This window comes from Triticum urartu, chromosome 3 (assembly GCF_003073215.2).
Source record: "Triticum urartu cultivar G1812 chromosome 3, Tu2.1, whole genome shotgun sequence".
Lineage (NCBI taxonomy): Eukaryota > Viridiplantae > Streptophyta > Magnoliopsida > Poales > Poaceae > Triticum > Triticum urartu.
Window position 1 is genome coordinate 697,608,884 of NC_053024.1, and position 12,995 is coordinate 697,621,878.

A 12,995-nucleotide genomic window follows, 5' to 3' on the forward strand; every position below is an offset into this window, starting at 1 on the left:
AGTCGTTACCCAACACTCTGCTGATGATGAAGGGGTCTTCCCAAGGTGCCGAGAGCTTGTGCTGGCCGGCTGTTCGCTGGATCAGCCGGAGCACAAGATCTCCTTCTGGAAAGATCTCGGCTTGACCTTTCGGTTGTAGTATCGGTGCAGGCTCTGCTGGTAGATGCTGGACCGGCTGAGTGCCAACAGCCGGCCCTCTTTCAGCAGATCGACGCCGTCTTGACGTGCTTCTTATGCTTCCTCCTCGGTGTACATGGTGATTCGAGGGGAGTCGAATTCTATGTCCATTGGGATGACGGCTTCGGCACCGTAGACGAGGAAGAAGGGCGTGAAGCCGGTTGACTTGTTTGGAGTTGTGTGCAGGCTCCAGAGGACGGCTGACAACTCGTCAAGCCAGCAGCCGGCCAAGCGCTCCAGAGGCTCGACCAGTCGAGGCTTGATGCCGGACAGGATGAGGTCGTTTGCCCGTTCTACCTGGGCGTTGGATTGCGGATGGGCAACGGACGCTAAGTCCAGTCGAATGCCCTGTGTCGCGCAGAAACGGGTCAAGGCACCTTTGGCAAAGTTCGTGCCGTTGTCGGTGATGATGCTGTGCGGTATGCCGTACCGAATTGTGATGTCAGAGATGAAGGTCACAGTAGTCGGACCATTCAACATCTTGATTGGTTTTACTTCACTAGTGCAGAACCGGGCAATAGTACCAGTTCATAAGGCCCTTTAGTGCCGGTTTGGTAACCGGCGCTAATGTGTAGGCACTAAAACCCCCCCTCCTTTAGTACCGGTTCAGCATGAACCGGTGCTAAAGGGCAACCACATGGCACGAGCCAGCTTCGGGGGCAGGGAGCCCTTTAGTACCGGTTGGTGTCACCAACAAGTATTAAAAGGTTGGGGGGTTTTGGGTTTATGATTTATTTTTCATTTAATTTTTTGTTTTCCATTTAATTATTTTTCGTTTGCTGGTATTTTACGATACTACATATTGTACATGTTATGCATAGATATAAATAGAATTTCTAGTAGAACCGATCATAATATATATATATACAATTTCTCCTAATTGGTGCCTTCGGAGCCAGTGGCATTAGCCTAATTGGTGCCTTCGGAGCATGATAACAATTGGAAGTGGTTCATGGGGGCGGTAGCGGGTAATTGTATTCTCCTTTGGGATCTATGACCTGGTCGAGCAAAAATCCCGCTATTTCCTCTTGAATTGCTTCTATGCGGTCCTCTATTAGGAGCTTCTCCCGCACCTCTTTGAACTGTTAAGAAGAAGATCAATATGCATGTGTATTAGTTGTGTGACTAGATATCGATTATGGTGTAAAAATTGTGAATAGTGTTCTGACAAACGTACCCACTCCTGTCTTTGAGATTTGCTCCTTTCGGACGTCATCATGCGAATGTTCTCACAAACGTAGTATGCACACAGATTATTCCCTAGCGCCTGCTTCAGGGCCTTTACGAGAATGGAATTTGATCAGATAATAATTAATCAAGCATGATAATTAAAGAGATGGCAGCGAGGTATTACTACTTAATTACTTACCTGGGATCGATACCATTTCAGATTTTGTTTCCATGGGCCTAGAGTGACCCTGATGAACTTTGCCCAAGCCCTGCCCGCCGACAAAGAAAATGAATAAATGGGTTATTAAATAGTTGTTATCAGGAAATGACGAACTAATTAAATAGGTCGAGATATAGTTAATAATGACTGAAATTACCTGTTGACTATCCCCTTCACGATGGTGTAGTCACTTGCTTTCTTAAGTAGTGAGTCTAGTACTTCAACTGTTTCTTCATCAACTTGAATGATTAACAAGATCCAGTGAAATCTGCATGCACACACGTTTGCATGTCTTAATTAAGCGGTCATATGTAAGCAAAAACATGCATGTAGCTAGCTAGTAGGCAAAAACAGAATTTGTAGTACAAGACAGTGTGACTCACTCGAAGTTGTAAGGAAGTAGTATATCTTAATTGTATTTGAGGCACTTGAAGAACTCTAGCATGCTTTCCTCTACACTTTTTTCATAATATGAATCTATTTTCCATGTGTATTCATTAATGGTATTTGGGTCAACGAACCCAATGCCATAGCGTCCACCTTTTTTCATTTGATAAATCTTCATCCTGCATAATACCACAGAAAAGAATATAGTGAGGATAATTACAGGTAATTATTGATCAAAATGATCACTACAGCTAGCTTGAGACTTAAATTACAGAAAGAAATCACGTACAGACAATAGCAACTGACGATAGATTTGTCGAGTGCGTCTTGATTGTATAGCTGAAATAGTTCTGAATACTCAACGGTCACAGCTTTCTCATGGTAGTAATGATCCTTCTTGACATTCACCATGAGGGACTCTCGATTGGAAATCTTGGTAATGTCCATGTACCATTGATGCAATTCATACATTCTCGTTGGGAGCTTATTGACCTCGTCTGGCTCGACCAAAGGTTGGCCCCGGACATATTTCCGTTTTATTTCCTCCTCTCTAGTCGGAGACATGGGCTCGATATCGAGGAGTTGTCCAACAGTGATCCCGATCGTTTCAGCCTGCGCAATATGCTCCTCGGTTATTACCACATCGCCCACCCCGGGAACGTTAACGGTTTGCCCACAATAATATTGGGCGCGCCTACTCTCATGTGTTGTTGGCACAACAAGCAGGGGGATTGATTGCGCCGCCTGTTCTCCCAGTTGGGGAACAGTTTTACCGCTCCTTTTGCCAGCTGATTTGCTCGAACTCGAGCTTGCCTCTTTCTGTAGACATGCTCGATTTAACTTCTTGATGTGGCGCTCATAGTCTATGTCAACAGGCTTGGGAGCTGGTGCTCTAGCCATACGAATGAAGTGGTCAATCTTTTCCACACGCATTTTCTCCCTTGGCGACGGTGGCGGTTTCGGTGCAAAATGGGCTTCCAACTCGGCCTTCAATATGGCTACGTTTTCCTCCTCGGACTTGTCGTAAGGCCTCTGCGGAAGAGGCGCGAGGCTTGGACCATATTGAAATCGCTTGCCTCTGCCTGTACCTCCAGTACTCCCTCGACTTGTACCGCTACGCACCATAGCTGAGGCGGCTCCCTTCCGTGATTGCCGAGGCGGCGAAGACGGCTGACGTGGCTGAGTTGGAGGAGGAGGAGTGGCCTGAAGCTGTGCCGGACTTGGAGGAGGAGTGTCCTGAAGCTGTGCCGGACTTGGAGGAGGAGTGGCCTGACGCTTTGCCGGACTTGGAGGAGGAGGAGTGGCCTGAAGCTGTGCCGGACTTGGAGGAGGAGTGGCCTGACGCGTTGGTGGACTTGGAGGAGCGGGAGTCTGCTGACTCGGTGGCGGACTTCGACGAGGAGTCGGATGACGCGGTGTCGGTGGCCTTCAAAAGATGATGCAATCCTTTCTCCATAGGATGATACGATGGTTGGCCTCTCCCAGTGTGTGCCCATCGTCACCTCCAGGAATGTCAAGCTCTAGCCCCGAATATTGGTCCACCACCTCATCAACCAAGACACGAGCATAGCCCGCTGGAATCGGGTTGCAATGGAAGGTTGCCTCGGGGGATTTGTAAAAGCAAGGGCGTCCGCAACCTTCATGGATATGTTCTTCATTTTGAAGTGTAGCTCGCAGTTCGTGTTCTCCATGATGTAATCCACTGGGTAGCTATCCAGCAATGCGTCGCCCGGGGCGGAACCCACGCTGCTTCTCGGCATGGATGGGATGGTGCTATCCAATGGTGGATCATCCGCTAGCTGCTGAGACCCCCTTTGCTGGCTAAGTGAGTCGATCTGCTCCTGCTGCCGCTGAAATATGACTGCCAAGTCCGCGTGCGCTGATTCTAGGCCTTGAAGGCATTCATAGTCTAGCTTCCTCTGCTCCTCCTCCATCTTCCTCTTCTTCTCCTCCGCAATCTTCTTTGTCGCACGGGTTCTGTAGTCGGTGTTCCAGTCCGAAAACCCCTCATACCACAGAATAGCACCCATGCCTCGTGTTCTTCCCAGGTGTTCAGGATTTCCCAGGGCACGCGTAAGCTTGTCGTTCTCTCTGTTGGGCTCGAGCACCCCCGATCGAGCCTCTTCTATTGCAACAAGTAGCTTATCTTCGGCTCCGTCCAGACATGCCTTCTTCGAAACTTTGCCTATCTTTGGGTCCAACTCGCCCCCATGCGCATAGAACCAAGTCCTGCACCTGGGGGGCCAGCTCAATGTTTCTGGAGTGACACCTGCATCCAGCATCTCTTTCTCAGACTTATCCCACTTAGGCATTCCCACCGCATACACCTGGCCCCAGCTTATGGAACTTATCCTTTTTTGCGGCATTGGCCTTGTTTATTCTCGACCGTACCTTAGATAATTCCGAATCCTTGAATTTCATGAAATCGTCCCAATGAGCACTTTGCTTCTCTAGTGTTCCCTCAAATACTGGAGTCTTCCTTCCTCCCTTGATGTACTTGGCACATTCACGAATCTTGTGGTTCTTGAATGCAACCGCCATCTTCCTAAGAGCAGCGTCCTTGACTTTCTCCACATCTGCATCTGTGAAATGATCTGGTAGGGTGAAATGTTCCATGAGCGTTTCCCAAAGCAGAAGTTTTTGTCTGTCGTCGACAAAAGTAACTCCTGGACGTGGCTTCGCTGGCTCTCTCCATTCTTGAAGGGAGATCGGGAGTTGGTCCTTCACAAGAACTCCGCACTGACGAATGAACTTGTCCGCAATCTTCTTAGGCGCTAATGGTTCGCCATTAGGTTTGATGGCCTCGATATTGTACTTTACGCCCTCCTTCAACTTTTTTTTCGGGCCTCGTTTCCTGTTGCCTGAAGATTTGCTCGATCCGGATGGCTGAAAGAAGAAAGATCAATTCATTAATATATCTTCAAGTCATTTAAAACATGTGATGGTCACCAGATGCCTGCTTATATAAATATATATACCTTGCCGGTCTTTGTTGTTTCAAGATCAACATTTTCTTCGTCATGTTCATAGTTCATGACTTCATCAATTCGGTCGTCGCGATCGAATATCACATCACCCTCCCCGGTGTTGTTTAGCTATTCGGAGCCGTCATAATCTTCTTCATTCTGATCATCTGGCCCGCGAGGATTGTGTATGATATTGAACAGGGCCTCTTCTCCCTCTCTGCCGGTATTGTCCGCCATAGGTTTTGTTTAACTAATCCAAAAGAAATATATTCAAATTACAATGCATGGATGCAATCAATTAATAAGGAAAAACTGAATCAATCATAGTACATAATAAGCATCATCAAATATAATCTCGAATACGTCGTCTCGAATAATAGACATCATCTCGAATACATCGTCTGGAATAATATATATAATCTCGAATAAATCATCTCGAGTATTATATATCGAATACATCACTAGCTAGCTAGCTAGATAATAAAGATCGAATACTAGAGAGTAATCTAGGCGGTGGACAACCAAAGTGAAGGAACCATCACTGGATCATAGCTCGGGTGATCTCCCCAAAGAACCTGCCAGGTATTGGAGAACCTGACGTCCATAGCAGCCATGTAGCGAGGGACGTGCTCGTCCTCCTCCCTGACACGGCGATGTACCACCTCCGGCGGGGCCGGCTCCCTCCGCACCGAAAGTGGCCCACGCGAACGCCACCAAAGGATATGAGACTCGACGACGGGACCCGGGGCCGGGTTCCCCACCAAGCGTCGCGCCCCTGAAGGTAGCACCTCCCAGTGCCAGCCCGGAGGAGCCCAGTCCCGGACACGGGTCCTCTGAAGCAGGACGTCGTCGCGAACGGGTCGATGGCGAGGATGCAGGCCGGGCATCGTCGACAACAAATACTATATGCGGCAAAAGTAAAGTAACATTTTTAAATGATGGATTGTGATTTCATATATGCAAATTCTAAATTTTATAACTAAAGCTAACATTTCTAATATTTCTATAACTAAAACTAACATTTCTAATATTTCTATAACTAAAAAACATTTCTATATAACTAACATTTCTATATAACTAACATTTCTAATATTTCTATATAACTAACATTGCTATATAACTAACATTTCTATAACTAAAACTAACATTTCTAATATTCTATAACTAAAAAACAGAAATATTGCTAACAATTCTATAACAATGTGTGTGTGTGTGTGTGGTTGGCGGCCAGGGCAGGAGCTCACCGGCGAGGCGCGACGACGGTGGGCGGCGCCGGGGACGGGGACGGAGACGGAGACGGTGATGGGGACGGGGCGGCGACGACGGCGACGGGGATGGGCCGGGCGGGGACGACGGGAGGACGGGGCGGGGCGCGGCGACGGGGCGCGGCACGGCGACGGGGATGGCGACGGCGACGGACGGCGACCGGGACGGCGACGGACGGCGACGGGGGCGGCAACGAGGGGCGGCGGCGACGGGGCAGAGGAGAAAGAAGCAGGGAGAGATGAGAAACTGACAATTTTTTTGAAGTGTTTTCTTATATAGAACCCACCTTTAGTACCGGTTGGAGCCACCAACTGATACTAAAGGTCTGTTTTGGCCAGACGAAGCGGCGGGAACCGCACCCCCTTTAGTATCGGGTCGTGGCGCCAACCGGTACTAAAGGCCCCCCCCTTTAGTACCGGTTGGAGCCACGACCCGGTACTAAAGGGTGTTCGCTGCCAGGCGAGGGGCGCAAAAGTTTAGTCCCACCTCGCTAGCCGAGGGGCACTCGCACCTGCTTATAAGCCCCACCGTCGCTGCTGTCTCGAGCGCCTCTCTTAAGCAGGCCTTCTGGGCCTACCTCTGCTGCGGTGCCCTGTTGGGCCTACTGGGCTAGCGGGCCTGCATCTTGGCCCAACTAGAATTTGGGTTTCTAGTCCTATGCAGGCCGCTGTCGCCCAGTAGGTGGGCTTTTTTCTTATTTTTTTTGCTTTATTTATTTTTGTTTTATTTATTTTTAGTTTTTTTTGCTGTATTTAGAGTTTCTTTGTGAATCTTTTTGCTTTAGGTACAAAAAATTACAAACTTTCTGTTAGTACCGGTAGTTTACAAATTTGAATAGTTTAAATTTTGAATTATTTGAAATTTGTGTGAATCACTAGTTTGTGAATAACTTAACTTTGAAATAGATTTTTCAGTGATTCTTTTTTTTATGTTTAATATTAGTGTGTTTTATCATTATATTCAATTTGGTAATGCTTAGGTTATTTAAAAAATGAAATGCCTTTGTAACGAATGAGTTTTCGTCTGAAACCCTGATACTTCCAAAGGGATTGTCCATTTTGTACACGAAGTGCATCCAGTTTTTGCGGTAACCCTCTCTACTTTTTTGCACATGCTATGTGGGTGAAATTATGATACCATGCCAACTTTCAACCTTTTCTGAGTTCATTTGAAATGCTTTTCAATTTCAGGGTCATTTAGCTGAAAAAATCAGTAAATGCATGAAAGAATTTGCTTGCACATAAAATTTCTTCGCGTTTCAAACGCCAAAACACATAACTAGCTACCCTAACTATTACAGAGATTCCCTCCTGGGTGTGAAACACAAAAGAAAGTGATGATAGTGAAGCCGATCACATCCCAGATCTTTGGGTGTGAAACTTTTTCTTCGCGTGTGTCCCTTTGCGCCGTAGCCATGGAAAATCTTCATCATTTAACTGGATGCTCGGGTCAATATTCACTGTGAATGGAGCAATTTCATCAAACTTTTCATAATCTCCTGACATGTCTGTCTTGTCATCCACTCCCATGATGTTTCTCTTCCCAGAAAAAACTATGTGCCGCTTTGGCTCATCGTACGATGCATTCGCTTCCTTATCTTTTCTTTTTCTCGGCTTGGTAGACATGTCCTTCGCATAGAAAACCTGTGCCACATCATTGGCTAGGACGAATGGTTCGTCTGCATACGCAAGATTGTTGAGATCCACTGTTGTCATTCCGTACTGCGGGTCTTCCGTTACCCCGCCTCGTGTCATATTGACCCATTTGCACCAAAACAAAGGGACCTTCAAACCACGTCGATAGTCAAGTTCCCATATGTCCTGTCTATAACCATAATATGTTTCCTCCAGTCTTGGTTTCTGCATCAATGCGGACACCACTGTTTTGGTTGGTGCTCTTCTTATCTTGGGCGATCATGTAAAATGTATTACCATTTATCTCGTACCCTTTGAAAGTCATTATATTCGAAGATGGTAACTGGGACAGCAAGTACAGGTCATCTTCAATAGAGGCGTCATGCATGGTACGTGTCTGCAACCAGCTGGCGAAACTCCTGGTTTGTTCACGTGTAATCCAGTCATTAGACTGCTCCGGGTGTTTGGAGCGTAGCAAATTCTTGTGTTCATCCATATACGGAGCCACCAAGGCGGAATTCTGTAGAACTGTGTAGTGTGCTTCAGAGAGAGAATGTTCGTCCATACATATTATTTGTACCCCTCCTAGCGTGCCTTTTCCATCCAGTCTTCCCTTATGCCGCGATTCAGGAACACCAATCAGCTTAAGGTCAGGAATAAAGTCAATACAAAACTCAACGACCTCCTCATTTTCATGGCCCTTGCAGATGCTTCCTTCTGGCCTAGCACGGTTATGAACATATTTCTTTAAGACTCCCATGAACCTCTCAAAGGGGAACACATTGTGTAGAAATACAGGACCCAAAACGTTAATCTCTTCACATAGGTGAACTAGGACGTGCGTCATGATGTTGAAGAAGGATGGTGGGAACACCAACTCAAAACTGACAAGACATTGCACCAAATCATTCTCTAACCTTGGTATGATTTTTGGATCGATTACCTTCTGAGAGATTGCATTGAGGAATACACATAGCTTCACAATGGCTAATCGAACGTTTTCCGGTAGAAGCCCCCTCAATGCAACCGGAAGCAGTTGCGTCATAATCACGTGGCAGTCATGAGACTTTAGGTTCTGGAACTTTTTCTCTGCCATGTTTATTATACCCTTTATATTCGATGAGAAGCCAGACGGTACCTTAATACTGAGTAGGCATTCAAAGAAGATTTTCTTCTCTTCTTTGGTAAGAGCGTAGCTTGCATGAACCTGATGTATGCCGTCTTTTCTGTGCATACGTTGCTGGTCCTCCCATGCCTCAGGTGTATCTTTTGTCTTCCCATACACGCCCAAGAAGCCAAGCAGGGTCACACAAAGATTCTTCGTCACGTGCATCACGGCGATTGCGGAGCGGACCTCTAGGTCTTTCCTATAGGGCAGCTCCCAAAATATAGATTTCTTCTTCCACATGGGTGCGCGTCCGTCAACGTCATTCGAAACAGGTTGTCCACCAGGACCCTTTCCAAAGACCACCTTCAAATCCTTGACCATATCATGTACATCAGCACCAGTACGGTGGCGAGGCTTCGTCCGGTGATCCGCCTCACCTTTGAAATGCTTGCCTTTCTTTCTTATGGGATGCCTGCTCGGAAGAAATCAACGATGTCCCAGGTACACATTCTTCTTACAATTAGCCAAATATATACTGTCGGTATCGTCCAAATAGTGCGTGCATGCGTGGTATCCCTTGTTTGTCTGTCCTGAAAGGTTACTGAGAGCAGGCCAATCATTGATGGTCACGAACAGCAACGCCTTTAGGTCAAATTGTTCCCCCATGTGCTCATCCCACGCACGTACACCTATTCCATTCCACAGTTGTAAGAGTTCTTCAACTAATGGCCTTAGGTACACATCAATGTCGTTGCCGGGTTGCTTAGGGCCTTGGATGAGCACTGGCATCATAATGAACTTCCGCTTCATGCACAACCAAGGAGGAAGGTTATACAAACATAGAGTCACATGCCAGGTGCTATGGTTGCTGCTCTGCTCCCCAAAAGGATTAATGCCATCTGCGCTTAGAGCAAACCATACGTTCCTTGCGTCATCTGCAAACTCCTTCCCGTACTTTCTTTCGATTTTTCTCCACTACGACCCGTCAGCGGGTACTCTCAACTTTCCGTCTTTCTTACGGTCTTCTCTGTGCCATCGCATCGCCTTGGCATGCTCTTTGTTTTGGAACAAACGTTTCAACCGTGGTATTATAGGAGCATACCACATCACCTTGGCAGGAATCTTCTTCCTGGGGCGCTCGCCCTCAACATCACCAGGGTCATCGCGGCTGATCTTATAGCGCAATGCACCGCATACTGGGCAAGCGTTCAAATCCTCGTACTCACCGCGGTAGAGGATGCAATCATTAGGGCATGCATGTATCTTCTGCACCTCTAACCCTAGAGAGCAGACAGCCTTCTTTGCTTCATACGTACTCTCGGGCAATTCGTTGTCCTTTGGAAGCATATTCTTTATCATTACTAGCAACTTTCCAAATCCCTTGTCAGATACACCATTTTCTGCCTTCCATTGTAGCAATTCCAGTGTGGTGCCCAGCTTTTTCTTGTCACCTACGCAATTCGGGTACAACATTTTTCTGTGATCCTCTAACATGCGCTGCAACTTCTTCTTCTCCAAATCACTTGCATAGTTTCTCTTTGCATCGGCAATGGCCCGACCTAGATCATCAACGGGCTCATCCGATGCCTCTTCTTCAGCTTCTTCCCGCATTGCCGGCTCAGCTTCTTCCCGCATTACCGGCTCAGCTTCTTCCCTCATTGTTGTATCATCGTATTCAGGGAACCCATGGCTAGGATAGCTGTCGTCGTCCTCTTCTTCTTCATTGTCTTCCATCATAATCCCTCTTTCTCCATGCTTGGTCCAAACATTATAGTGGGGCATGAAACCGGACTCAAACAGGTGGACGTGAATGGTTCTTGATGTAGAGTAATTGTGACCTTTCTTACAGCCAGCACATGGACAAGGCATAAAACCATTTGCCCGCTTGTTTGCCTCAGCCGCAAGCAGAAAAGTACGCACGCCATTAATGAACTCGGGAGAGCATCGGTCATCGTACATCCATTGCTGGCTCATCTTCAATACACAGCACCGAAAACACCAAATTAATACAATACATAAAGTTCATACATAAAGATCATACGACACTTAAATGCAACAAACGAATAACTCTCTAGCTAAATAATTTAAATGCAACAACAAATGCGATCAAGATCGCAACTAAGGTAACAATTGATCCAACAGCATAATGATACCAAGCCTCACTATGAATGGCATATTTTCTAATCTTTCTAATCTTCAAGCGCATTTTCTCCATCTTAATCTTGTGATCATCGACAACATCGACAACATGCAACTCCAATTCCATCTTCTCCCCCTCAATTCTTTTCAATTTTTCCTTCAAATCCTCGTTTTCTCTTTCAACTAAATTTAACCTCTCGACAATAGGGTCGGTTGGAATTTCCTGTTCAACTACCTCCTACATACAAATATCTATGTCAACTTGATGGGCATAATTTGCCATAAACACGAAATGCAATGAATAGTTTTAAAAGAGAATATACCACATCCGAATCATAAACCGGACGAGGACCGACGGGGACGGATATCAAAACCATGGCACTTTGTATAACAAACAACATATGGGTAAGATAATTATACGAGTAACTATATATCCAAATCACACAAACATCAATTTTTTATATAAAACTTCATGAACAAGAGGCTCACCACAAGGTGGTGCCGGCGACGGGACGTTGCGAGCGATCCACGGTGGTTACGACAGAGATTTAGAAGGTACTAAGTAAACCACACCTACATATGGAAACTAAGTGTTATTTTTGACCTCAAATTGCATATAAATCAAATACTAGCACATATATATAATTCCTCCCAAATTACTAAACTCAAAAATCAATCACTATATAAAGCATTGCACGAGCTAATCTAGCAATGAGAGATGAAAGGACAAAGTTGCTAACCTTTGTGATCATTTGAATGGATGGGGGCCTTCAAATCTTGACAAATTTTGGGCAAAATGTGTGATGAGCTTGAGAGGAAGAGGGAAAAGAACAGAGAGGAGAGGGGAAAGGGGAATAACAGAGCGAGCTCGGGTGGACGAAGGGTCTATGTAGGACGACCTTTAGTACCGGTTCGTGATACGACCCGATACTAAAGGTGCTGGAGGGGCCCCGGACTGACAACATCCTGCCACCACTCACTTTAGTACCGGTTCGTGGCACGAACCGGTGCTAAAGGTTCGCCACGAACCGGTACTAATGAGAGCGGCCGGCTAGCCGTTGGAACCGGCACTAATGCACACATTATTGCCGGCTCAAATTCAAACCGGCACTAATGTGCTTCACGTTTGACCCTTTTTCTACTAGTGCTTCTATCCACTTGGTGAACTTGTCCACTGCGACAAGTAAGTGAGTCAAGCCGCCTCGTGCTGTCTTGAATGGTCCCACCATGTCCACGCCCCAAACAGCAAAGGGCCAGGCAATGGGAATAGTCTTGAGTGCAGAAGCTGGCTGATGTGGCTTGGAGCAGAACTTCTGGCACCCCTTGCATTTTTGGACCAAGGCCTTGGCGTCTTCAAGAGCAGTTGGCCAGAAGAAACCATGGCGGAAGGCTTTGGCGACGAGTGCTCTTGAAGCCGCGTGGTGACCACACTCGCCTTGATGGATGTCCTTGAGAATTGCTTGGCCTTGCTCCGGCTCCACGCAGCGCTGGTAGACACCAGTGATGCTGCGCCTTACAAGCTCTCTGTTGGCTATGGTGTAGGCTGCCCCCCGGCGTTGCACTTGTCGAGCTAAGATCTCATCAGTTGGCAGCTCTTTGTTCACCAGGAATTTGAGGATGGGCTGGGCCCACGAAGGGGCTGCAATTTCTACAACTGTCAGGACTGCGACTTGGAAAAGGGTGGCCAGGCCGGGAGGCGGTGGGTTGGAGTCGGCAGCCGCTTGTTGTGTCGATGAAGTCCCCGGGCTGATTGGGGCAGTCCCTGGGCCGGGTGCGACTGCCATGATCCCCGTGCAGCCTGCCGGAATACTCGTGCCGTTTGCGGGGGCTCTCGAGCCGGATCCGACTGCTTCAGGAGGAGCCGGCACGAAGATAGAGTCTGACTCTGGCGATGGCTTGACAGACGGCTTGAGGAGGCGCTAAAGGGC